This window comes from Hemicordylus capensis, chromosome 2 (genome assembly GCF_027244095.1).
Source record: "Hemicordylus capensis ecotype Gifberg chromosome 2, rHemCap1.1.pri, whole genome shotgun sequence".
Taxonomy (NCBI): Eukaryota; Metazoa; Chordata; class Lepidosauria; order Squamata; family Cordylidae; genus Hemicordylus; species Hemicordylus capensis.
Window position 1 is genome coordinate 125,118,086 of NC_069658.1, and position 25,860 is coordinate 125,143,945.

Here is a 25,860-nt window from a genome sequence, read left to right on the forward strand (position 1 = left end):
CACATACACATCTTCCATCTTCTTGACTCTTTTGCAGACTTTGTATATCCTGAGGGTTGGGCAACCAAAGAGGAATCCAATTGTTCTTTAAAAAGTGGCTGGAGTAGTATTATAGACCAAAACCAATCAGAGGGGCTATTCCCACAATCAGCAAAAATTGGGCTAGCCTCTGCTAGCCGGATTTTTGCTGATCGTGAGAACCACCAGGCTCAGCTGCAAGCCCGATGGTTCTAGAGCGGGTAACCTGCTCAAGTACCCCTCCCCTTAGCCTGGGTTTGCAGAGCGAGAGCTCCACAAACCCGGGCTATCTGATCGTGAGTAGCCGCTGCACGGCTCCACACCGTGGCTACTCATGAGTAGACCCCCGGAGGGGAGGCAAAAAGCTGGCTCCCGGCTCTGGGGGTCTCCCCAGTATGCCCTGCACGCTCACGCAAGGCATACTGGGATTTCACGGCCCCCAAGCTCCCCAGCCCCCGCCGGCTCCATCATGGAGCTAGCAATCATGTGGGCGGCCAATCCGGCCACCCAGGGCTCCCTCCCCACTCATGTGTGGGGAGAGCGGGCTTAGCTCGCTCTCCCCGCTAACCGCCCCAAACCGGGTCTCACTGATCACGAGACCCCGTCCAGAGTCTAATCAGCACTGTTTTTACATGATAAGAAGATTCTATCCATGAAGTAAATCGTCACAGAACCAAGCTGCAATTTTCATCTACACAACTTGGTTGTGTGAATTGCCCCCTTGGTTATAAATGAACTTGAAGTTTGAAGCTAACTTTGGTCTACCAAAGGCTGGATCATTTTTGTGAATGTTGTGATGTCCCAGCCTTGTTCTGGGGGTGGCTGCTTTGCCTCATTCTACAAGAGGGAAGGCACAAGGTTAACCCCACTGGCTGAGGTGCATGGAGGGGGCAGAGACTGGGAAGCTGTTTGGGCACTCCTTTCCTCTGGAATTTCAATCTTCATAATGGTGACTTCCCTGTTTCCCATATGTTGCCTGAACAACTTACCCTGGGGCTGCAAAAAGCACCCCTCTATATGATTTGGAACTGTGGGACCACAGCTTCCATTTTGAGATACCTGAGCTCACGGAATCATGAACCCTTTACATGCCCACATTTGGCAAACCATGCAGTTTGGTTGCTTAGCACAAGCAAAGCATGGGGCAATGCAGCCCTAGGTCACCACAACAAAGGACTGAAGGGAGTTATCCCCCAATCTTCTCTTTGTCTGACCTTTAAAGAGAAGGGAAAGCTGGCAAAACAGACCTCAGGTTAAAAACATACTCTCAGAGGAAATAGCAAACTCCCTCCTGCCGGAGACAACTCTCCTCCACAGTAACTCAGATAAACACGGTGCATCCCCACCCCACTGTCAACAATCTAATGATTTGGTGAGGACTAAGGGGTGAATTCATTAAGGCTTAAGAAGAACGTGTTAGTGGTTGTTGATTTTTACCCACAATAGGTAAAACAGCAGCGCACTAAGGAATGAGCACACACTCCAGTTACAGAGTAGGTAGCAGAGGATGGTTTGGATATTGCAGCTATTTAGAGAAATCACATGGAGATCCTTGTGTGACTAAACACTAAACATTTATTGGTTAAATACACTTAGACAGGAAAGACCTATATCTAATCTAAAGGACTACATAGTGGATAGGTAAGGAGAGAGAGAGCGATGTTTCCATCTGCTCTCTAGGAGGAAAGGAAGGATTGTGACTCAGCACAGGAAGTGCTGCAGAGTCAGTTCAGGGGTCATAGAGTAGGGACAGATAGGGAGGCCCTTACTCACTGTCTCTACTCCCAATGCCCCTAGTGGTCATTAGGACAGTTGGTGCAAAAGGTTGATGCACTGGAAGTTCATCTCCAACAGAACGTACCTCTTCACTGGAAGAGACATCTCGGTTCTTAGATAAGCTTTTAAGATCACTCATTCAGAGCTCCACATACTCTTCATCCAAGCCATTTCCAGCCTTTTGTTCAGTGGGTTTACACATTGATCAGTTCATGCAACCATGGACCTTTTTGTTCAGCCCAAGTTTCAGACCCTCCAGCAAGGTTGTGTGATTTGTGCATGGTCCCAAGGCATGAATTTGCCTACTTGTACTTCAGATCCAAACTCCTGCACTCAAGACCTGTATTGGAATCTATACTGGAACCTGCAGCAGGACCTGCACAGTAGTCTGCCTGGATTTACACTACACTGGTTCTTGAGTGGTAGCTCTACACCACTTTCCTTTTTTTCTTCCTGCTTTTCTGCTGCCTTCTCCCTGGTAGGAAATCTGTTCAGCTGCCCATCTACAAGTGGACCAGATGCACCACTGGGTCAGGATCGTTAATAGTAAGCTCCTGTGCCTCTAAATCGCCTCACCCCCTTCTTTTCCCTCTTCAAGCCTGCATTTTCACCCTTTCTACAGTAAGCCCTAAGCTGATCGACTTGAAATTTGGACCTTAAGCTAAATTCCTCTTGGTGAGATTCTTGTTAAGATTGTTAGTTAGCCGCCTTGGGAGCTCCCTTGGCCCACTTTCCAGTGATCGTGGGAACAGCCTCATGGTATGATCACCCTGAAAGTTCAGGGGAAGGATCTTGTTGTCTCACCTCTGACCCAAGTGTTGGTCTGCAGTGTTGGGGGCTGAAGACTGATTCCTGCTGCTGTCACACCAGTATTAATGTTCAATACAAGCTATGGCCCTTTCACCCAGATTGGTTGTGTGGTTTGTTTATTGACTCGTGTCTCATGGTGGTGGCAACTACAAATTCCATTTCAAGTTTTGGGCGGTATAGAAGTGTGTGTGTGAGGGGGGGGAGGGGGGAGGGAGGCAGAAGCTATTCACACAACATGAGCTGCTTGGAGTTGTCATGTTGTCTGTTCCAGAACATTTTAGCCTTTCTAACCCAGTGTTTCTGTTTAGCCAATGTTAAATGAACCCACAATTCATTTAAGCTTGGAAGGTGATCATGTGCATGATAGCTTCTGGGTTAAAAGGCTCCCCCCCAGCCCGCCACCATTTCCAGCAGTGAGCTAGGGGGAGGGAGCAGCTGCCACGCTCGTGCTGTGTGGCACTCTGGGATGTGGAAGGGAGAAGTCCTCCCAGCTCCTGCTATTGATGCTCTGCTGCTCATATGGGCATAGCAAGGTTGGAGTGGGTCCAGAGACAAGATTTTAAAATGCCCGCCCTCACTGAAGCTCAGCTCATGAAGTAAAGAAATCTTAAATGAGGCTGAATAGTGGTAACAAAAAGCATAGTGTTCTATCTATCTATCTATCTCCTATATGGTACAATAGAACATCATCCTAAATTATTTTCAAAAAGGTTTTGTAAATTGTGGACGATGCAAGTCATTTAATGGTACTAGAGAAAGACATGCTGTCCTGGTAGCTCCAGGTCTTAACACACACATCAATTTTGGAGGTTGAATACAACTGAAGGAAGCCCGGGCAGGTGCGCAGCTGGGGGAGTCAGTCATGTGACTTGCCTCTGATGGCCCCCCCAAAGGCAGTGGGCCCCCAGACAACTGTCTCCCCTTGCCCTATTATAGTTACGCCCCTGCTGCTGCTCATGTGGGCGCATGGTGTGGCGGAGGAGAGGGTGGCTGCTGCTCATCTGCCAGGTAAGGTGGGTGATCTCCTGCCTTCCCCACAGCCTTTAGCAGTGGACACCAGCGGTCATGTGCACAACCTCATGATCTCCAGTATTGGAAAACATGAATTTTTCTACAGCAAGGGGAAAAAACTGAATTGAACACCACAGAAACATTAACCAAAATGTTTGCAAACACTGCCCTTGCTGCTGCCAAATTGGCGGCTGCTACATCCAGACTACTGCAATGCCTTCTTTGTGAGGCTGCCTTTGGAAAATGTTCAGAAACTTCAGCTGGCACATCAGAGCATGCAACTCTAATACTATTTGATCTTCATTAAGTTCTGGTTTGTTTCTGTGCACAATTCAAAGTGTTGGTGATCACTTTTAATGCCTTTTGCAACCAGGATATTTAAAAGACCACATTTTCCTACACAATCCACATTTTTTATTTCTGCTTATTTAACTATAGTTGACTATTAGATATAATCTGAAACTTTGTATTTACTTCTGTACTCTGTATATTAGTTTTAAGGTTTTGTAAACCATTTTACAGACCTGGTTTTGGAATTTAAAGGGTAACCTTGTCAAGTTGTAAAGTCTGTGAATTCAGGATTTCACATCTTTTAAAAACTCTTTATAAACCCTTTCACTGGCATTTTATTTCTCTTTAAGTGTCCTATTGAATTTGGTACCATTTCAAAATCTTTGTGATGACTATTCAAGCAAACATTTCCAGCTTTCTATAGGAATTCTGATTACTTCTGAGATGTCATGTTTATCTCAGGGTGATTTCAACCACATGCCTGTCTCATAAGTTATTGGTACTTTTTTCATCAATGCCTTTCCAGAAAGAACTATTAAACGTCCATTTGCAGGACATTACAGATGCCATTTTGAAAACAGCACCTTTCCGCCAGAACCTTCATGTTCTTTCAATACAGCTTTCAAAGCACTGCCCCAGCAATTTAAAACATTTATTTTGAAGGGAAGTGCTAACTCCTTTGTAATTACTCTTTCCTTGCAGCCCTCAAAAGCAGCTGAGTTTGCAAATGGGAGAAAGGGGAGGAGACGAAGAATAGTATATTCTACTTTTATGCAATATACAATCCAAATGAGGAGTTGCTACGATGATGTATTGGACCATGCATCATCAAAACCAGTTGTCACTCCAGTGATGTATTACTGCAATAAATCATCAGGAAGGGCACATTGATAAAGTATTACTCAAAAGAGAACTGTGTCCAAGTGAGAAGTGGTCCAGCATAAAATCCAGACAAAGCCTCACCATTATTACAAGCCGCTTTCTTCTTTGCGTTAATCAATTAGTATTCTGCTACTGACTAGTGACCAGATTCTGAAGTCTATTTTCGGGCAAGATTCCCATTCAAACTGAAATATCTGCAGATCAAAACATGGAAAATCTGGACCTGGAGATTCCTTGGAACAACTGTGGGTCTTTGTTTTGTTTAGTTTAGTTTTAGACAATTCTAGACTGAGATGTTATTGGTCACAGCTACTTGAAAGCAGATGCATATAATGTTCCAAGGCAGCATTCATTCTGTCCACATGAGGTGTTCTAGCATGTGCCTGGGACAGCAGGGAACTGGGGGTAGTCTGGGGGCAGCTGGTGGTGGACAGAGGCAAATATGGCAGTGGGAGTTAGGTAGGCTGTTACGGGGGAAACAGTCTAGGCAATGGAGGCCTATTCCTTTTCCTGGCTCTTCTCTCTTCTCTCTGCAGCTCCAGGGAGTTCTGGGAACACTCCCTCAAGGATTAGGGTTCTGCTGTTGAATGCCAGGTCAGTAAACGCGAAAACATCTCTCATCCATGATTTAATTGTGGATGAGAATGTTGACCTGGTATGTGTGACTGAGACCTGGTTGGATGAGCTCAATGGTGTGGGACTTTCCCAGCTCTGCCCTCCAGATTTCATTATTTATTTATTTAATTTATTTAATGGATTTTTATACTGCCCCAAACCAAAGTCTCGGGGTGGTATAAAATTATCCTACAGCAGCCCTACCTTGAGGGACATGGACGTGGAGGGCAGTGTGCGGGCAACATCATATGCTCTGGACCCTTGCCCTTTATGGCTAGTAAAATCTGCCAGGGCAGGGATAGGTAGGTAGTTGGAGCCATTAATGCTTCACTAAAGGAGGGCAAGATGCCATCGAGCCTCAAGCAGGTGGTGGTAAGACCACTACTAAAAAAAGCCTTCCCTTGATTCCACCAATTTTGATACATATTGGCCTGTTTCTAACTTTCCCCTTTTAAGCAAAGTGATAGAGAATTTGGTGTCTGTGCAGCTGCAAAGGGTCTTGGATGATATAGATTATCTAGACCCTTTTAAATCTGTTTTTTGTCCTGGGTTTGGGACTGAAACTGCTTTGCTTGCCCTTGTGGATTGCCTATGCCAGGAACTAGACAGGGGGAGAAACCTGTTGGTTCTGCTGGACTTCTCAGCAGCATTCTATACTATCTACTATGGTACCCTTCTGGACTGCCTTTCAGGTATAGGGATCAGGGGTAGTGCATTGAAGTGGTTCCGATCCTTTCTTGGAGGGGGGGTCCAGAAGGTGGAGCCTTCTGCTTGACTCCTTGGCCTCTGGCCTCTGGGGTCTCACAAGGTCCAATGTTGTCCTCCATGCTGTTTAACATCTACTGTGGCTATTTTTAAAAACTACTAAAGGCTTTTTTATTTAGGCTTTTATTTCCAAGAGGCTGCAGGTTTCTCAGCTTTCTTGCATTTGTTTCTAATTATTTCTTGGCGTTTAATGTTTGATTGACTTTAAGGTTCTAAATGTAACTTTTATGGTATTTTATTGTATTTTAACTTTTGTAAGCCATCTTGAGATGCATTATGAAAGGCGGTATAAAAACAGAACAATAAGTAAATAAGTAAAATAAAAATTAGCTTCGTCAGCTGTACCAGTGTTGGAGGAAGAACCAATTACTACTGAATGCTATTTCCTAGCATTAAAGCTGCCTTATTGTTATGGTCTATGACAGATCTGCACAGCTCTTAAAATCAGCCAGATGACAACCATGGTGGTGGTGCTGCATATACAGAGAGGGGTTCTTTATATGCAGTTCAATGGCATAGTGCTTTGTATGCAGAAGGTCCCAGGTTCAGTCTCTGGCATCTTCAGGGCTGGGAAACACACCTGTCTGAAACTCTGAAGCCACTGCCCCAGGGCTGTACAACTTCAGTCCGACTGCAGATTTTGACCTACAACTCCCCAAATCCCTGACTATTGGCCATTGAGGCTGGGGATTATGGGAGCTGTAGTCCAAAAACAGCTGGAGGGCCAAAGTTGTGCAGCCCTTTATAGACTATACTGAGATAAATGGACCAATAGTCTAACTCAGTGTACGGCAGCTTCATATATAAATATCGCATCCTCTTACAGCTCATAATGAAATTGTTTGATGGCAACATTCTTGTCTATGGCAACGTCAATACTGTTGATAGTATCCACCTGAAAATAACTCAATATTTGAATATCAGGAATAGTATATTCAGGTCTCAATATGGGAATCAGACACAAGCTTGGCACACAGAGTGAATTTTTGTTGGATATTGAAAAACCCTTCTAGATTCATATTTTGAAAATTTATTTCAAAATGAGAATTTGAAGTCTGGGACCAGTTCACTTCAGCATATTGATCTAGAACTGGAAAGGGTGGGGAAAGGCGGGGAAAGGCATCATCAAAGGCCACTTTGAAAAGCATCTCATCATCTCGTGACTAGCATCTCTGGTGACATATGCAAGGGCACGGGCATACAAGGGCTGATTATTGGAAAAGAAGATATTTACCTAATTCCCTGGCTGTGAACTACTGCTCCAATATTAGGTACAAATTTCAGTACATACCAGCAAACAGAATTCATAATGGGAAAATCAATAGTGCACCTATTAAATAAGAGCATTTGCACTGTATGGTATCATCAGTGTTTTAGAACTGAAGAAGCAGCTCAATGTGATATATATGTTGTCTGCCTGTACCATGAAGAGAGAGGAAATATTTGAATGCATATAATATTCCCTATACATAAAGAGCTGGCATATCTGGGAACTCCCACTGCCATATTTACCTCTGTCTGCCACCCAAGAAATATTTATTTAATTTATTTATTTATCAAATTTATACCCCACCCAAACTTACATATCTGGGCAGCCCCCAGAGTTCCCTGCTCTCCCTGGCACATGCTAGAACACCTCAGGTGGACTGAATCAGGTGCATACAAAGACAGATGTATGTGTCTGTATATTCCACATTCTCTTACATGCCTAGGGTGGGTATACAGGGAGGAATCTGGTTGCCAGCAATTCCCCATTCTACACCATTATGGAAAATATGAGAAGCCTGCCGTCTGTTGTTACTGTGGCATTTTAAAGTATCTAAACAATTTTTACTACCGAAGTTGTATGAGGGTCAACCATGCAGTACACAGAAGAGGCATGTTAAAAGTGTCCTGGCCTTTTAAAATGAAAAGCAGCCATGGAAGGCTGCATGTTTGGATGGATGAATGGCCAGGATGGGGCAAACAGGCTATTTAAACCTTTCTCCTCTGGCTATTTTTCTGTTCATAATTTCCTCTCCTGCCTCCCTCTCCACCCCCATCCCCATTGTCACAAGCTGCTCTTCCACCTGAGGGAGAAAAGATGCAGGCACCATGCCCAATGTTCTATTCAGAGTGCATACAATCTGTACACAGTGTCTGCATGCACACATGTACTTCTATGTACCCTGCATTTGAGAGGGCCATTTCCAGGGTTCACTTATAAAATGAATATATTGTACAGTCACTTCCACAAAAACATGGACATGTGCACAGATGCCAGTATACATGTACAACACCATGCTTCATTAGGGCTCATATATTTCCCAAATGGGTGAAAAGCAACTTGGAAGGAGGAGATTTTGATCACTGAAGCAGCTGAAAAAGAATTGGTTAACAATTCCTCCCTTGCCTTGCCTTCACTCAGATGCATAGTTACTCATGGTGCTTTTCATTAAACAAACCAACAAAATCTCAGGAAAATTGCTTTATGTGTTTGCCGTGTGACATGTACTATGGCCCTCAATTTCCCTATGGTTGTCATCCCACCAGGGGCATAGTGAGACCCCTGAGGGGCCAGGGGAGAAAATCTGTGGAGGGCCCCCCCATCATGTGCGCAATGTGCGTGAGCCCCAGCGCCCTAAGCCACTCACCCAACATCTGACATCAGATGTAAGGGGTGGGGCAACAGACATCTCCCTGCTGCCGCTCCTATCTCCTCAGCACCCCCCACTGCCACTGCCGCTGCCTTGCCGCCGCTGCTTATCTTGGCCTCCCCTCCGGGATGTGGGGTGTGAACCGAGTGGGGCAGGCCACCCCCCATGGTGGCGGTGGGCCTCTCCAGCCAGAGAGGCCTACTGTCGCTGCTGCCACAGGGATTCACCCCCATCCCGAGAGGCCAAGATAAGAAGTGGTGGCAGGGCAGGATGGCAGCAGTAGGGGAGGGCAGCAGCAGGGCGGCCTGCTTGCTGGCCCCTTGGGAACCCCCTGACCCTCTGGGCCCAGGGACATTTGTCCCTTCTTGTCCAATGGGTGCTACACCCATGCGTCCCACTAGTCCTTAAGGAAGCCTCTGAAACAGGAACAACATAAAAGCAGGAGTATTTCAAGAAGCACGCTTTACCGCGAGTTTACTGTGCGTTCGAAGTTGCTCCAAAGAACCAGTGCAAAAAGTGGATTTTTTTTTTACCCCAGATATAAACTGAGCTACCCTCTAATGCACAATGAAAAAATTGAATCATGTGTGAAGTGCTCCCTGATAGCTCGCAGGGATTTGGGGGTAAATCTGGCTGATATGTGAATTCACACCCTCCATTCCAGAGAAGATGCAAACTAAAAGCCCTGTGTGAAAAAGCTTATGGTAAGCAATTGAAGGAGAACTACCAACCACAAACAACCTGAGAGAGGCTGGCAATGAAATTCACAGGAGTGAAATAAGGTAGTAAATTTTCAGGATTATTGCTAAGATATAAGCTTAATCATACCTGCCAGCATTTTAGAATGAGAAATAGGGACAATTTCTTCAAATAATTTTACTTCTCTCCCCCACTCCCCCACCCACTGCTGGGTAGGCATTTTGTGCATAGCCCTAGGAACCAAAAGCCAAAGCAACCATCTGATCTCAGAAGCTAAGGAGGGTCAGACCTGATTATCACTTGGATGGCGGACCATATGAGAATACAGGTGCTGTTGGCTTGTAGAATCCTGTACTGGCCAGGGGGCTGGATTTGATTATCTTGGTGCTTTCTTCCAAACTATGAAATTCTATTATTCTAGCTCTAAAGGGGTAATCTTTATATAGGTCCAACAAAACAAGACATCTAAAGCATGGGACCGAAGCAGTGTATACAATCATCATATAAGTTATCATCATATAAGTCCAAACAAAAAAATACATCCCAATAATGAGTGACAGTTAATTGGGGCTTAAGTAGAGCTTGACACTGGCCAGTCCAACTTAAGAAAGAGCTTATTTTGCCTGCAAGTTCATCCAACAGCAGGGTCATCAACACATGCTGCCACACACTCCTTTCTCCACAGTTATCAGCCTTCTCTGGATCACAGATAGAATCCTCTGCTTCAGCTAACCCTGCCCACCCACTGAAACCACACACCTTCTTGATCACTAACTCACAGGTCTGGGGCAGAATGTATTTGGAAAGTGAAAAGACTACTCAACCTGCAGAGAATCCATGTACATTCTTGATCATTCACAAACCAACAGGGACACAACAAATGTCCCTTGCTCCACAGTTCACACACACACACCTGGATTAGGGATGTGCATGAACTGGTTCAGTGCCTCATTTGGAAAGTGCTGAACCAGCTTGGGCACCTGCAGCCGAACCTGTTCAGCGGGGCACCGAGCAGTTCCCTTTAAAAGCAGGTCCTTACCTGCTCTGCTGCCACCCCGCCACTTTTCTGGGCATGGCTCTTGCTCTACCAAAGGTCATGCACAGCTGTGGAGCTGTTCTCTGCATCCTGTGTGCAGTGTTGGCATGCACATGGCTGCCACGCATGTGCATAGGCCATGTGCATGTCACCACCTGTGCAAGGGGTACAGGGGGTGACCCCGTAGCAGGAAGCTGCAGTGAGTGGTAGAGGAACAGGTACAGATCTGCTCTCCTCACTTTTAAAGGTGCCCAGGCTGAACTTCGAATCAGTGCACAAATCTCAATTCATGCACATCCCTGCAGCAGAGGGCATGAGAGGAGCCTCCTTTAGGCTTTCACAGCAGCAGCCTGCCAGTGCCAGGAGAAGATGCATTGCAACACAGAGCTCATGCTTCATGGAGGAACAGCACTGACAGGTTCTGGTATGCACCACTGCTGGGGCCCTTCAGGAGATACAAGAGCGGGGAGCTACTTCCCTGCCTGCCTGCCTGCCCCACGTGGAAACACTTTTGATTGGCACGGCAAGGAGGAAGGAAGGCTGCTGGAGGCAAAGCACACTGTACACACACCGCGCACCCCTGCTGGGCAGCTGATGTTTGGGTTGGGGGAGGAGGGCTCCCTGTGCATCACAGAGCCCTCTAATTGGCTGGGAGGCAGGCTGGACACAGGTCAGAGCTGGGGGGAGTGGGAAGGGTTGGGGAAATCATGATTCTGAGATGTGTGTTCATGAACTGGGAAATGTGGTGGGAATTCATGTCTGTCCTGGATAAACCGGGACAGTTGGCAGGTATGACTTAATACAGACATTAATTACTTCACAGCATTGAGACACTGCCCCCTCCCTTTTGAGGTTTCATTTTAAGATCTAATTGTAAAGAAATGCAGTTTTAATTATAATATTGATTTTACCTCTTTGCTAGAGTGAAGCTTCATTCAATTATTTCTAATTAGGTGAGCAGAGCAGTCGGGCCAATCTGAAAGGCTCGCGGGCTTCTCATTTCATAACACTCTTTCACACAGATAAGTAGAAGGAAAGGGCCCAACATCTTCCAAGAAAAGTAATAGAAAACAGGATTAAGATAAAAGAGAGGAAATGATTTCATGCCTTCAAGTGTGGATCTGTTTTAAAGGAGGTTTGCAAATGGTTTCCAGGCCTGGCTTGGAGAATACGTTTTGTAGAGGAGCTAAGACAAACAGAGAGAGATACAATTGCTCTGAAATAATGTGTGCTATGCGTGTCAGCCATAGCAGTTAACAGATTTACAGGCAGAACTGCCTTTAATTAGTCTATTAACTGATAAGATATGAAATATGATATTTCATTTATATTTTTGGTACATCTAGATGACAGCTTCCCCACACCTGGTTGGACTCTGTGGGCTGAAAAAGTAGCTTGGGAAGTTGACTTAGAAAGGAGAGGTAACTTGGGAAGCCCTGTGAGCCAGTTGGGAACCAACACAGGCCAAAGCAATGCCCACATTTGGAATGCAAGAATACGTAAACATTGCATCAATGCATTCAGTCCCCCTATGATACTTTCCTGTTGGTAAAATAACATTTCATTTTGCCAACTATGATTTCCCATTTAGGACCTGAATTCCTTTCCAAAGTTTCCTCCATCTAAGGGCCAACCCCACCCCATTTAGTTATTTTTTTATTGAAGATATTTTAGGGCATTTTTCCCTATTAAAATAAATATGCAAAACAGAGTACAATATTAGGGCAGTTCGGAAGCCTTCTACCCTAATTCGGGAGCTCCCATTTTCCCATTGTAGGTCAGTTAAACACAAGGAAGTTATTCACACAATTAAAAAAACTGTGTTCTACCCATGTCTGGGAGCTGTGTGTGCTCCCAATTTTCGGTTGTGTAGAAGCAAGGTAAGAGGAAAAACTGGTAGAAGTGATTGTGTGGAAACCAGGGCAGAAACCAAAATGGATTGTGTGGAAACCAAAGCTACCTTGGTTTCCTTCTTACTTTGCTTCCACACAACTGGAACTTTGGAGAACACACAACTCCCAAATAGGAATGTGCGCTCTCACTCGAAATGACCCAGCTTGGACTGACCTGGGTCAGTCCAACACAAAATCAGTTCAACACTGGATTTGGAGTAGTGCTTTCTTCTTTTTCCATTAAAGACAAACACACTATCACAAATACACTATCACAAAGTCAAACCAGACCTGCTTGGCTGGTTCGGGGACAGGTCAGGATTTTTGTTTTAGAAAAAAAATTGTCAGACCTACCGCTATTGCCAGGCTCTGGGGGTGCTGTTGTAGCTGTGAGGGGTGTGTGTGTGTCCTGATGTCTCCATTTCCCCCACTGGCCTCCCCCGGTCATTTTTGGCCAATGATGGGCCTCTATGCAGTGGCGGCAACCATTTTGGAGGCCCCATGCATGCCCAATGGCCATCTACGTGGCCTGGTCATGACCCAGGCCACACAGATTGCCATTGGGCATCTGTGACAGCCTCAAAAATGGCCACCAACAATGCAGAGAGGCCCGAAATGGGCCAAAAATGACCCGGGAAAGGCTGGCAGGAGGAGGGGGACATCAGGAGACCCTCCCACAGCTGTGACAGCACCCCCTGGAGCCTGGCTATGGCAGTAACTCCATCATTTCTTTTTCTTAAAAAAAAGAGTTGTCCCTACCCTGAGCCAGGCCGAAACAAATTCAGACAAGAGCTGGACCAAACCCAGCTCTACTGTGCACGGAACCGGACTGGACCTAGTTTGGTTTGAGTCTGGTTCTACGTGAACCAAACTGGGGTTTCTGGTTTTGTGCACATCCCTCCTTCCAAACCCAGGTAGAACACAGTTTTAGATTGTGTGAATGACCTCATAGTCAGAGACTGGGAGGGTGACTGTGAGCTAAGCCCGAGCTGTGTAGGACATCCACACACACACACACACACACCATTCAGAAGCTGGGGACGGAATCTGGGTAGGTCATGTTTATTTTACTCATCTGGGACTTAGCTCATGCTCAAGCTCCTAGCTTCCAACTATCTTTTTAACATACATGATCAGCAAATGGGAGTCGCACATCCCCCAAATTAATCTAGCTTCTCCTATCCTAATGTTCATCATGTTAACTGCCCTATTGAGGCTATTCACACAAGTGAGAAAAACCGGGTTAAGGGAGCCCAGACTGGTTTTGCTCGCTCATGTCAACCACCAGGATTGTGGCTGATCCTGGTGGCTACACAGCGGCAAACCCGACTAAGTAGCCTCCTGCTTAAATGAGGTTAAGGGGAGCGAGCACTCCCTTGACCTCCTTTTTTAGGTCATCTGTCTGTCATAGCTGCTTGAAGTCATGACGGGCACACTCGGGGTGGGGGGGGGTGCTCCCACTAATGCACTGTGCACTCGTGAGGTGCATTATTGGGACTCCATGGGGCAGGTCACCATGCAGCGGTGCTTCCCTGGGCCCAACCACCGGAGTGGCCTAGCAAGATGTGGGCAGCCCTCAGGAGAGCCACTGCTCATCTGGGCAGGTGATCCGCCCTCCCAGGGATGGAACACCAATCATTTGCAGGGAAAGTAAGGTAAACCCTTCTTTCCTGCAGTTAGCCTCATAGCTCTTCTCACTGATCATGAGAAGAACTTCATTGAACCCTGTCAGGCGCTTCACATGTGAAGCATCTCCATATGAAGATCAAGTCCAACTCTGAAGCTATGTTCATCTGAAACACTTAGCACCAAGGCCTGATTGTTTCCAGTTGCTGTTTCTGATATGCACCAAATTTTGCTTATGCTTACAGCGGTGGAAATTATTATTAATATATTTTTTATTATTATTAAGAATGTGTATATTCGACTTTTCAACAAAAAAGTTCTCAAAACAGCCTGTATTGACAGATTTCTAAATGTGATTAGCTAAACATGAGCAGTTCCATCTTTTTTAAAAAGCCTGAAAGACCAACTTTCAAGTCATCAATTGATGATTTGTTTAATATCCTTTGTGGGGCTATTCTGACGATCGGAAAAAATCGGGCTAGGAAAGCCTAGCCCGATGTTTCCTGATCGTCAGAACCACCGGGCTCAGCTGCGAGCCCGGTGGTTCTAGAGCGGGTAACCTGCTCAAGAACCCCTGCCCCCAAACCAGGTTTGCGGAGTGCTCTGCAAACCTGGTTTTCTGGATCATGAGTAGCTGTGCCGCGCCTACTCATGAGTAGACCCCCAAAGGGGAGGTGAAAAGCCACCTCCCGGCTCCAGGGGTCTCCCCAGTATGCCCTGCAAGCTCGCGTGCCCCCCAAGCTCCCTAGCCCCCACCGGCTCCGTCACGGAGCCGGAAATCATGTGGGTGGCCGATCCCGGCCGCCCAGGGCTCCCTCCCCACTCACCCGAAGAAACCGGGTCACACGGATCATGAGACCCGGCTCTGTGAATTAGTGAGGTTGTGTTCTACCCAGGTTTGGGAGCTCTGTGTGCTCCCAATTTTCAGTTATGTGGAAGCAGGATAAGAGGAAAAACTGGGTAGAAGTGATTGTGTGGAAGCAAGGTTATAGAAAAATTTGGATAGCTTCCTACCTTGCTTCCACACAATCACTTCTACTCAGATTTTCCTATAACTTCCACACAAATGAAAATTGGGAGAACACAGAGCTCCCAAACCCGGGTAGAACACAGTTTTTGAGGTCATTCACACAATCAAAAACTGAACCCTTTCTCATGAGCAGTGAGAAAGTGCTCCAGAGTTTGTTAGGAGGAAGCCCTAAAGAGCTTACCTCCCCACAGATGCTCATTCTGTTGCTCATTCAGACAAGCAGCTCTGAGGGTTGGGGAGCCAGGATGTGTCACCCTATCCTCTGGAGCTCTAATAATGCACCACAAGAGTGTGCGTTGCATTATGGGGATCTCCTTCCCTTCCTGGGTCTGCCAGCCGTGGCTGCTTGTCTGCAGTGGCAGTGGTGGCTGAGAGTGTTCTGAGGCAGCAGGGAGTGGTGTCAGGGGATCCGCCAAGCACCCCACTGGCCTCCTGAATGACAGCCCTGGCTGCCTGCATGGTGATGCAAATGGCCTCTGAGCCACAGACTTGAAATAAAAGAAGGGGCCCTTTCGCTTGCCCCCCCCCCTTATGTTAGGGAATTCCCTTTTACTTGTAAAGGGCAATCCTCCCCTGATTCCCCTTTAGATGTATATCCGAACTTGTCTGCAAACTGGTTCTTAGAACACGGGGCTGGGCTGTCGAGCCCAGCTTGAATCGAACCAGCTCGCACATCCCTTCCCAGGTTCTCCTCCTAGTATTTATGCCAGTCTTGGTCAATCCTTAGGCATTGTATTTCTGGACAATTACAAAGCCCATGTTGTACCACTTGATTCCCTTGGTTCTGTGACCAGAACGCACACCATTCTAAGAACAAACTTCTTTCCTCATTGAGTTAGGTCCCAGCCCCAGACAATTAAACAGTGTTTTGGGCACATTCCAGTTCTATGATTCTATGGAACAGAAGGGGACAAGACTTAAACAAAAAATCCAAAGGTAGCTTTGTGAGATAATCATTATTTTTGTAAACTTATTCTTTTTTACTTCTAATTTTTAAAAGGGAGTTTTAAGGGAGCTCAGTGGGTCTAGTAATACGGATATGCTAACAGTAAAGTGGAAAGTATTCCATGATATGAACGAAGGGCTGAGAGAATGAAACCACTTGGCTGAATTAATTAAAAGATAACGGTGATAGAGGAATGGGCCAATGCCACAAATAATTACCATTTGAGATTACACAGTCAAAAAGGACAATTAAGGCACCAAATATTGCTAATGAGAAATCTTAATTGATAATTTTTCATGCTGTTGGACTAATCTTGTATTCTATCCTCAATCCATTACACATACAAAAAATAACTTTCACTGCAGCCTTAAGCACAGGATTTACTTCTAAGCAAATGTGTTCCGGATCAAAGTGTTAGTCTGTCACAGTCATGTTCATTGTCACTAATGTAGGCATCGTTTGGCTTGTGGAAGAAAGATTTGCATTTGCAATGGGACTACAAAAGTTTTGGTGGGTTTTTTTAAAAAGGAAGGGGTAAGATGGTGTGGTTAATTGACCTATATAGAGAGGTCACTAATACATTTTGACAAAAGCATAATATTACAGCTAGATTAACTACGTCTCTAGCTAACGTAGATCTGCAGCTAAATATAAGGCTTTATTATTGTCTAATTATTATTTTTTCAGTGATTTTTTGCACCTGTTTTCAAAAGGGTATGAAATGTTTTGCAGTGGGATGGGTGTCAAAGGAAAGGTATCCTCATTGCTGATGTAACCAGGCCAACATTCTCTTGTCCATTCCAATCACTTACCGTTGACTAGTAGAGACAGAACATGGGTAGAGACGCACATCCCTATCCAGTTTTTGCTCCAGCTAGCTACATTCTGCTCCACATTTTCCTGCATAACTACATATGTCTAGAAATGGATCATAGAAGTCTTGCCCCATAATGCTGGCAGGCCATGAAAATGTTCCTTGGCTCCAAGGATGTATCTCTCTTCTCCCCTTCATTCAGAGTGACAGCAGTGGGAGGGCTTAGCAACATCATTACATAGTCAGATCTGGCTACATGGCACTGTGATGCAATAATGTTTACTTTGGGATCCCATATTGGCTGGTATAAAGCAGTGAAAAGTCCTTTAAAGCAACACAAAATGGCACAGTCCAATGAAGGACACTGTCCAACATACAGACTAACAAAGTGTTCATGGAAGAATGTTTCATGCACACAGTGTGGGAGGGGTGGTTTTCACTGATTTCTCCCTCTTTTTGCAGCCATCTGTGCCTCCTGGAAATATGTCTTTGAGGATGTCCTTCAGGGACATATTTTCAGGAGGCATAGGCAGAGGGAAGAGGGTATTCGCAAAAATCACTCATTCCCCATTGCATGCACAAAACATATGCACACTTGTCCTTAGTCTGGATGCTGGCCATTGTCTACAAACAGATGGGGAAATTGCACAGGTGTGGAAGATACAGGGTTTGGACCTTTTCACCCCCTTGAAATTGACAACTTCTGTATTCAACACTGAAGACCTGTGTAAAATGCACAGACATTTGGAAACACGACAATGAAAAGCTTTACCTGGGGGAAATATGGGCATGGCAAACAGTGAAATATTGGCCTTGCTCCTGTTATTGACCTGATGTTTAATATTAACATGGGGGGCGGGGTTATTCTCCATGCTACATTTTAAAATTATTGTTCTAATTCTATCTCAAAGTGGCCTCATACTGAAACTTGTCGTTTCTTATCCTGTCTCATTTGTTTAGATGTTCAAAGGCTGACATGTTTCTGATTTTGCAATATTCACTTCAGCCACTAACTGACGTTCCTTTTAATTGCATGAAGAGAGTAACAGTGTAATGCTGGTCAGTATGTTGTGGGTCACTGGGCTACTAATACTTTAGACTGTGTAACACAAACCGTCATTACTACTATAATATTCTTTTAGTAGGTATTAAAATATTGCTTTCAGAAATTAAATGATTTCCCCTTGAGTCAAAGCACTGGAAAAAGCCACAATGGCACCAGCAGTCTTGTTGATTCTACATTACTCTGGGAAACTCTGAGCTGAAATTAGTCATCACGATGGATATTTATGCAGTGCAGCACATCCCAGCTGTAACAGGCATAATAAAATAAAATAAAATAAAATAAAATAAAATAAAATAAAATAAAATAAAATAAAATAAGGCTATGTTGGCACTCCTTCACCTTCATTAACATCTTTAACATTTTGTTTCTTAGCTTATTGGCTTATCTCCAAAGAACCATACAATGAAACCTATGCACTCAAAGGAGGCTTAGGCCACCTTTGGATGTCATGGGGAACCTGAGGCCAACTCACCTCTGGTTTGCCCTCTGTGACATCTGAATGATCAGAACCGTGGTTCCCAGACTCATCTGTGGTTCTGATTCTCCCTCCAAACCTGGAAAGGAACCCTCAGTTGGAATTAAGTTCCAGTCACCAAATCGGGGGTCCATTGCCTCCAGTGTGCAAACCAGAAGCTTGCACAAACCAGAGGAAGCTCCTCACTCTCGGAAGCACAGTTGGCTGCCGCAGCCATCCTTCTTGCACTGGAGGAAGCCCAGGCAGCCACAGGGCTGTCCTTAGAGAGCCCTGGCAGGGTGTGGGGCCCAGGGCAAATCCAGCAGTGTGGAGGATAAAAGAGTGGTTGCCCTGCTTGCCATGCCCTAAGGACAGCCCAGGCAGCCAGTTACTCCCCCTTTGCAGTCTTCCAGACTGCAAAGGACGATCGTCTGGGAGCGTGCCAGGGAATGGAGGCACACTGCGGGCCCATTGGACCCGCGGTTTGCCATTAAGTCCGAAGGCAGCCTTAGTCTTGCATTTCCCAAACAGCAGTTTCCCAAATTGCAGGGCAAACCCCTTCTGAAACCAAGGCGTTTTCATAGGCAGTTTGAAATATCACTGGGGAACAGAGTGACTTCTGTTCAATGGCAAAAGGGGAAAAACAGAATCCCTATGGCACAGTCATGGCACATACCTAAAATGGCACTTTTGACCAGGTTTTCTCTCATGTGCTTTGTGAATTTGGCTATGGGACTGCAGAAGTAAGGGGGACGACACTCTGGCTGCTGGCGATTTTCACTGGCCAGAGGATTAAGGGTCACCAGGTGGTTGCGCCTCTTCTATCCAAGCAAGAATGCCAGCAAGGGAAGTTAATCCTTGTCCCAACTGGATATAAACCAGTCATGCTGTTCTGGCATTGAGAAACTGATTGCCCTTCTCAGCCTTTTCCTTCCACACCCCTTCCCTCGTAGGTATTGTCTTTTTGGTAAGTACACCTGAAGGCATGGCCCATGTTTCATTTTTTAATTGATTTGAACTGCTTTAGGAGACAATAAGGCTGTTCACATGAGCAGCCCTAGCCAGGCTTGTATCCGGGTAGCCTGGGTTTTTAATCCAAGCTAAAAGTGAGGTAAAAAGGCACATGCGCACCCTCCTACCCCAGCACCTGCAGCATGGACTGCCTCCAGCCCCATTCGAGCTGCCAGCAGCCTGTGCTTCCACTTAGGCCAGGCGAAGGAGCACCCCAGACTCTAGAATAACTTTAATGCACTACACAAGTAGCACGGTGCATTGTGCTCTTTCTGGAGGCTGGGAATCCTTTCCCCGGCCACTCTTTTGCCACACTGCTCACCACAGTGGCACTTGTCTGGGGGCCCGGCTAGCGGCAGTCATGTGGGGAAAGGCAGGAGTGATCAATCCCAACCCTGTGAAATGAGGCCCTCCCCAGGCCTGGGAAACGAGTTTGTGTGCATGATCTCTATGGCTAATAGCCAGAGTAAATTACTCATGAGTAGTCCCAGTATTTGTTTGAAAGGTGGGATAAAAAAAATTAATAAATTAATTAAGCTCAATTACCTTGCTTTCAGTACATACAAATGGCCACCATTCTGCAATAACCGGGCTGTTCTTTTCATGCTGAGGGGAGATTTTTCGTGGTCTTTTAAAAAAAAATGCACACCACAATTTGATCACAGCAAGATGGCAGCACCCTTTTATTTACTTTTACTAACCCTTTTATTTACTTTTATGTTTGCTGGGATATGAAAAAGGGGTTTCAATAGGTATATCTATACTGGAATATACAATATACAATATCTATCTATCATATTTATATACTGTCTGCTATGTGCATCCTGCCTGATATGTGCATACAAATTCCCACTTGTATTTTACATAAGTTAAAATACAAGAATGAAACAGGTAAGAACAAAGTTAAGACATAAACAGACTATTAAAAGTAATTAAGTAAGTAAGTAATTAAAAGCCTGGAAAAACAGGTGTGTCTTAAGCGTCTTTAAAAAAAATGCTGTGTGAAAAATGGCAGGGGAAAGCAAGCACAGCTGAAAATAAGCCTCTGTTTCGAGAAACTGTTGGATAGGTAGGCAATAAGGTGTGGAGAAACAAGGAGACAATTCTCAAATGTTTCTGTTAGGGAGGAAACCTGAAAAGCCTGCTAGAATTACCATTTTTCCTTGGAGGAACCTGAAATTCTCCTTCAATTTCCACTTTGGAGAAATTTTGGTTCCAGTCCTAATGTGTGAAATGTTGGTGCTAAGCAACTTTGTGATATGTTTGGCAACCTTTTATGTGGTACGTCTAGCTCTTAAAACACTAGAAGTTGAATCTTCTATTTTTCTCTATTCCAAGCTTTCACTTTCCCCCCCTTTTTTTGGTTTTGAAATTTGTGATAGTCTGGGGGTGGGGTGTCCAGTAAGTATAGTAAGCTGTTGGATAAAAACAGCCCACTTGGGGTACACTGTGCAAAAATCAGTAAGTTTTGCAGTCAAACAATTCAACTTCCACACCACAAAAAGGCTGAATACTGCAACTTGATTTTTAACAGAAGCAAATTTGCATAACTCCTCGTAGTTTGCACAATGCATGTTTCAGCTATTACTATTAGGTATAATTTATTCTAGCTTTGCTTATCCAGGGAATTATTGCAGGACACTGAAGCCCTGCCCTCCCCCAACCACTGGAGTTCAGCCACCTTTGTGGCTTCTATTATGTCAGTAAGCATTGTCAGTGCCCACACATTTTCAAGTATATTGCAGCCTTAAGGACTACAGACTTGTTTTAAAAAAACAAAGCTGATACTCACAGGAAGATGAGTTCTGCAACCAGTACTTTGTACTTTCCCTGTGTTCTCATGGTCTTGGAGGATAGACACAGCACTGATCATGTGAGCCATTGCTACACACAGTCATCATTTCATGTACACCAGTTCTAAGGTTCAGTTTCAGCTTTACAGCAAAGACAGTTAGTTATGGCAAGCCCAGCTGCCATTTCTTTGCTGCAACCGCCCTGAGCCATTTTTGGAAGGGCAGTATAGAAATTGAATAAATAACTAACTAAGTAGTGCATGTAGGTGTGGTTAGGAGAGAAGCAGTCGGCGAGGGCATGCTTAACCCTCCCCCAGCTGCCATTTCCCCTTCACAGCCACTTTCCCCCACCTGATGTAGCAAAGTGGGTGAACCATAGGGATGTGCAAAACATTCCACACTCAGAAGTACATTCGCCCTCAAAGTGGGCTGTTTAAGTGTTATGATCTCGGAACAGAACACCCTTCAAAATGAAGGGCCTGTTAAATTTCTATGCCACCTTTCATTAAAACAATCTCAAGGCAGATTATGGTTTCACACGCACTGCCCTGTAGCATCTTTCCCATTCCCTGTTTATCTCAACATTTTATTTCAAGCGAGATAAAGTCCTGTGTCACTTGTACTTGACAATTCTATTATTTTTAGCTGCAGGAAAACTTTCTGGACAACCTTTCACTTCCTTCAGTGTGACCTTACCTTCCCAGCGTGAGATGTCTTTCAATGGCAAGAGTCATTATCGTGTCATCTCCTCGATATTAATGTTTTGATTTCCAGCCACTGTAATGGTCTCTACCTAATGCTTTCATTAAAAAAATCTGTACAGTTAGCCAATCAACAAGACAAATAGTATGCAGCCTATTTTTTCCCCATTAACACTCTTGCCTTACTCAACTTCTTCATTTATCCTTATGTTTTAAAAGGAGTTCTTAATTACTTCCAGTCCCATTTCAGTTGTAAATGCATCTTTATTGCCATTCTTTCATCATAATAAATCCTTCGGCCTATTCAAAGAGCTGACACTCCACCACTGATTTACTAGTGACCCATTTTTATTAATCAGATGTTTGCCCTGACTCTGTTGTATCTGTAATGCCATTACAGATAACTTTTGATGAAGAGCCTATTTCTACCCTCTCTACAAGATGCATATATCTGCACTGAGCCATTGTTTGTGAAGAAAAATAATCCTTAATGCAACCACTTCTTGTATTTCCAAGTTCTTAAAATATGACTTTCCATAGCTACAAACAAATATCTGTGCTCATTTGCTCATATCTTCAGAAACCTGTTGATCTGAGCTGACCTTTGTTAACTTTGGATATGGGATGCTTCAGGAACATCAAACAAAAAGGTTGACCAAACTGAACTCAAAGGCCATATGCCCAAGTGACTGAGCATTAACATTCCTACATGAACTGGCCATGTGACATATTGCCACAGCTTGCCCCCCCCCAAAATGGAAATAAGCTTAAAGAAATGATGAAGGGGAAATTTAAAAGGGAACAAATACAAAGAACAGAAGGCTCAAGAATAAACAAACCTGAATTAATTTGTTCATCTATTCTCTTAACAGGAATGTTGTTTTTAGAAGATTATTTTCAAGGTTTTAGAACTGCATGACACCTACAAAGACATCCCCAATGGTAAGCATCTACTTATTCCCAATTAAGTGGCACATGCATCTAGATGTAGGAGAAACAACATCAAACCAGTTGCTTTTCTCTCAGTGACATTCAGCCATTGATCAATGAACAATAATGCTTTATAAGGCTGCAAAGAACAAGCAAAGAGAAAGCTTGACATGCCTCTAGGGGTAAAGTGATCCATATCCTGTGTGCCACCACTTAAAAGGCCCTGTCCCAAGTCACCACCAATCAGGCCTCTAAGAGAGAGAGGACAGAAAGCAGAGGCCCAGATGATTATTTTAATGCATAATGATGGCATAACAGACATCCAGTATTTTCTACACGAGTATGAAATTGAAAATGTGAAGAAAATTTGGGGTCTCCCTAAGAGGTAAATCATTTGCAGAATATCCAGGGAAATCAGAATAATTCAAATAAGACTAGCAAAATGTCCAGCTTATCTGGGAGGCGGGGAGGCAGGATGCCCCTGGTGGCGCAGTGGTAAAACTGCCGCCCTGTAATCAGAAGGTTACAAGTTCGATCCTGACCGGGGGCTCAAGGTTGACTCAGCCTTCCATCCTTCCGAGGTCGGTAAAATGAGTACCCAGAATGTTGGGGGCAATATGCTAAAATCATTGTAAAATGCTTAGAGAGCTCCGGCTATACAGCAGTATATAAATGTAAGTGCTAGTGCTATTGTTTCAAGGAGGCAATTATTAGACCACTTCTGAAGAAGCCTGCATTGGATCCCCCAGAGTTAAGCAACTATAGACTTGTCTCCGACTTTCCATGGATGGGCAAGGTAACTGGAAGGGTGGAGGCCTCCCAGCTCCAGCCAGTATTGAAGGAAACTGATTATCTAGACCCATTTCAAACTGGCTTTTGGATGGGGTTATGGGGTAGAGACTGCCTTGGTCAGCCTGATTGATGATCTCCAATTGGGAATTGACAGAGGAAGTGTAACTCCGTTGGTCCTTTTGGATCTCTCAGCAGCTTTCAATACTCAACCATAGTATCCTTCTGGAATGTCTGAGGGGGTTGGGGGTGGCAGGCACTGCTCCACAATGGTTCCACTCCTACTACTTGGCCAGATTCCAGATGGGGTCCCTTGGAGACTGTTGCTTTTCAAATTCTGAAATTCCATATAGTGTCCCTCAGGGCTCCATATTGTCTCCAATGTTGTTTAACATCTACATAAAACCATGGGAGAGATCATCAGGAGATTTGGTGCAGGGTGCTATCAGTATGCTGAAGACACCCCAATCTATTTACCCATGTCAACATCATCAGGAAAGGGCATAACCTCCCTAATTGCCTGCCTGGAGACCATGATAAGATGGATGAGGGATAACCAACTGAGACTGAATCCAGATAAGACGGAGGTACTTACTGTGCAGGGTCGGAACTCAAGAGATGATTTCGATCTGCCCATTCTGGATGGGGTCACATCTCCCTAGAAGGAACAGGTACTCAGCCTGGGGGTGCTTCTGAATCCAAACCTCTCCCTGGTGTCCCTGGTTGAGGTAGTGGCCAGAGGTGCATTTTACCAGCTTTGGCTGATACACCAGCTGCATCCATTTCTCAGAACAGTGGTACATATGCTGGTAACCTCCAGACTTGATTACTGCAATGTGCTCTATGTGGGGCTGCCTTTGTACATTGTCTGGAAACTGCAGTTGGTAAAGAATGCAGCAGCCAGGTTGGTCTCTGGGTAATCTTGAAGAGACCATATTACTCCTGTTTTGAAAGAGCTACACTGGCTGCCAATATGTTTCTGGGCAAAATACAAAGTGCTGGTTATCCTCTATAATAAAAGGCTTGAGCGTGATCCCGTGTCTTTCTTCGGCCCATGTCTTTCTTGGATTAGATACGGCCGCAGGGACACGGGCGGCCATGTTGGCAAGAGCGGCGGGCTAAGAAGAAACTACGGGGAGGGAGACGGGCTAAGAAGAAACTACAGGGAGGGAGACGCTGGGATCGGGGAGGGCAGAGGCGGCGGCGGCGGGTCCAGCCCGGCCGCCACCGAAGCCGGCCGGGAGGAGGCGGTGGCGGGGGAAGCCGGCCGAGGCGGCGGCTCTGCCTCCGCCTCGGCCAGAGAACACGGTACGGCTGAGCGGCCGCGAGACTGGGCCCGCTGGCGGTGGGGGAACTGAGCCCACTGGCGGCCGCTGGCGGGGAGACTGGCCCCGCTGGTGGCGGTGGCCGCTGCAGGGCGACTGGGGTCAATGGCGGCAGAGGCGGGGAGAGGACTGGGCCTGGCCTGGGCCCACTGGCGGCGGCGGCCACACTTGGCCCCGCCAGAGACGGAGGGAACGGGAGGTGAGGGGGGGGAACACGCTAGCGCCCGTTATTTTAACGGGCTAAAAAACACTAGTAACCTATAAAACCCTAAACAGCTTGGGCCCTGGGTTCTTAAGTTAATTGGGCTATTCTTACGATCACAAAAATCGGGCTAGGAAAATCCTGGTCCAATTTTTGTGATCGTCAGAAACACCGGGCTCGCAGTTGAGCCCGGTGGTTCTGGAGCAGCTAACCCGCTCCTGTAGCCCGCCCCTTAGCCCGAGTGAGCGCTCCGCAAACCCGGGCTATCTGATCGTGAGTAGCTGCACCATGGCTCCGCGCCGTGGCTACTCGTGCATAGACCCCTGGCCTGGAGGCTTAAAAGCAGCCTCCCAGCTCGGGGGTCTCCCCAGTATGCCCTGGAGGCTTAAAAGCAGCCTCCCAGCTCGGGGGTCTCCCCAGTATGCCCTGCGTGCTCCATCTCGGCGCCAACCATCGTGTGGGTGGCCAATCTGGTTGCCCAGGGCTCCCTGCCCGCTCATCACTAGGAACCGGGTCTCACTGATCTTGAGACCTGGTCCAATGTCTTCTTCATCATGAACCCTACCATACTTTGAGACCATCTGGAGTTCATCTACAGTTGCCACTGGCTAATCTGGTGGCTACTCAGGGACAGGCCTTCTCTGTTGCTGCCATGAGGCTATGGAATGTGTTCCCTGCTGAAATAAGAGCATCCCCATCTCTGACAACTTTTTAAAAGGCAGTTAAGACACATTTGTTCATC

At 45.6% G+C, this 25,860-nt stretch overlaps 1 long non-coding RNA gene across 1 annotated transcript in view; it reads right to left on the bottom strand.

Annotated features, from left to right (window-relative positions):
- LOC128346982 (uncharacterized) overlaps nucleotides 1-21,339 on the bottom strand; it is a 52,798-nt gene extending 31,459 nt beyond the window's left edge. Inside the window, exons 1-2 of the long non-coding RNA XR_008317326.1 lie at nucleotides 21,171-21,339; nucleotides 19,925-20,006 (exon numbers count right to left, since the gene is read on the bottom strand). This is a non-coding gene — a long non-coding RNA (uncharacterized LOC128346982). The remainder of the gene's footprint in view (nucleotides 1-19,924; nucleotides 20,007-21,170) is intronic.
- Nucleotides 21,340-25,860: the final 4,521 nt, after the last annotated feature.